The 2,117-nt window shown below is 36.2% G+C and overlaps 1 long non-coding RNA gene across 1 annotated transcript; it reads left to right on the top strand.

The window, feature by feature from the left end:
- The first annotated feature begins 324 nt into the window (after nt 1-324).
- On the top strand, nt 325-1,260 carry LOC133708447 (uncharacterized). The gene is made up of 3 exons (XR_009845839.1): nt 325-458; nt 593-682; nt 1,075-1,260. It is a non-coding gene; the product is annotated as an uncharacterized LOC133708447 (long non-coding RNA).
- The last annotated feature ends 857 nt before the right edge of the window (nt 1,261-2,117 follow it).

The raw sequence follows: 2,117 nt of genomic DNA, 5'->3' as shown, positions 1-2,117 counted from the left end.
ACAAAAGAAATCCGGTTCTTAATCTGGTTTTGGGCAATCAATTATAGAATTAATCATAATGTTACTTTGGTAATGTTGAAAGATTTTAGTTTTGTTTATCCTGTATTGAATGAATTTAATCATAATGTCAATTTCTTTTCAGTTTCTTCAGAGTTAATTGCCTTTTTGGGTTTTCTTTGTAGCTCAAAACTTGGAGGAAGGCCACCAAGTTGCAGGCTCTCACACAAAGTATGTTTTTTCACAGTCACTAACTGCATCAACAGGTTTCATTTTGTAAGCTTATTTGCTAGATTTGAGATTTTCAATTTTTGATTTGATGTCATCGCTGGGGTGGGAAAGAGAAGAGGGTGGATTCAAGATTGTGGTGGACTTCGGGGGCAGGGTTTGGGTTTGTTTCTGGAGAGGTGGATCCGAAAATTTTGATAGAGTTTGGGGGATAGTTTTCAGCAGGAAAAGAGGTATGTGTTTGATTTGGGTTGTTTAAAATTGTGGTTTTGATTAGGAAATTGATCTGTATTTGTTGTTTTCTTTACAATCTCACTCTTTGTTTCTACGAAATTGATTCATTTCAGTTGTTTGTATATTTATGCAGGAAATAGCCGCCTCTGTTGTAGATAGTGACAATCCAATTGGTCATATAATTTTCGCAACCATAGGAGGCAAAAATGGAGAGCCCAAACAGGTAACCATTCTGAAAATTTCTGTTTTGGATCTGTCTCTCCCTTCAAAGTTTGCTTCTTGAGCAATTTCAAACATTAAAATATAAAATTACTAATCCAATTTTTGAGATCTAAATGTTTCTAGCTGATCAAAGTTCATTTTTCTCTGTTAAGAAACTGATGTTTTTTTTCAGGTTCTTTTACCTTGCAGACCATTAGTTATATAGCAGAACCTGTTCTGGGAACTGGATCATTTGAAATTGTTTTCAGGTTTGTTGGGTGATCGTTTTCCTAACTGTTGTGCTGGTACGAATTTGTTTTTTCATATACGATGGTCACTAATGATCCTTTACTCTTACACAAAATGCATGGAAACTGGTCAGGCTGTGGCTATAAAGAAGGTTTTACAGTGCAGATTCAAAGAAGTGAGCTCTCTATCGAGACCAAACACTAATGGTAATGAGTTTCCACTTTCAAATGCAAGCATTCAAGAGTATGTCCCTAGCTGGAAAGCAAATTTGATGGAGAAGTACAAGAGAAAGCCATCAAGGAATTGTTTGAGAAATTAAAAGACATAGGAGACGAGGACATCCACGCCTTCCATTGATAGCAGCAACAATTTGGAACCTTCTAGACATGGTAATGGTGTTTGCTATGATATATACTATTTTATCACTTTCATCAAATAGTACCTCATTTTGGTTTATGTTGATGATCACTGTGAATTCCTTTTGTAAACCTAAAATGGTTAACAATAACAAACCCCCGCGGCATAGCACGGGCACTATTTCTAGTTACTAACTATTTCTTTTGGCTCACTCCACAAAGGGGTATGGCTATCACTAGCTCTTGTATACTTTATAAAAGGTAGGCACATCTGTGTGTAATATAAATCACTCTCTCTCTCTCTCTCTTCTCTGAACAGGCCAGAGATTGCAGCCAAAAGCATGGAAAAAGGTGTAGCTAAAGCTAGTCCAGCAAATGAAAACTGTAGTCAAAATACTTTCAGTAGTGTTACCGGGATTTCATGGACTGGTGATAGGTCATCTGGCTTTGGATCTGTTGTTGTGGTATATTTCATACCTTTCCTGTTATCTAGATAATCAAAGAATCTAGTTTTGGATAGTGCAGCTCTGCTATTTACTTAATTATTCATTCTACATATTATATTTAGTATTGATTTTTAATTTAATCATGGGCAGTAGTGGTATCTACACTTTGGCTTGAATTAGCTGGATCAAAGTAGTGTTGCCTTAATGTTCCATGCATAGTTGCCTCTTCTATACATGAAAGAACAGTCAATCATCTAGCTTGAATTCTGATTATTGCTTAGTGGTACAATGTTCTCTAGCTTAACATAATTTACATAAAATTGCAGGCTATTCACACAAGTCGGTTCATTTCTAGCTCTGGCAGTAACTGTTGCTGCGGAGGTTGTCAAAACAATGGTTGCCAAGG

This window comes from Rosa rugosa, chromosome 5 (assembly GCF_958449725.1).
Source record: "Rosa rugosa chromosome 5, drRosRugo1.1, whole genome shotgun sequence".
Taxonomy (NCBI): domain Eukaryota; kingdom Viridiplantae; phylum Streptophyta; class Magnoliopsida; order Rosales; family Rosaceae; genus Rosa; species Rosa rugosa.
Note: the sequence above shows the minus strand (reverse complement) of the source record. Positions and strands in the feature narration are given on the sequence as shown.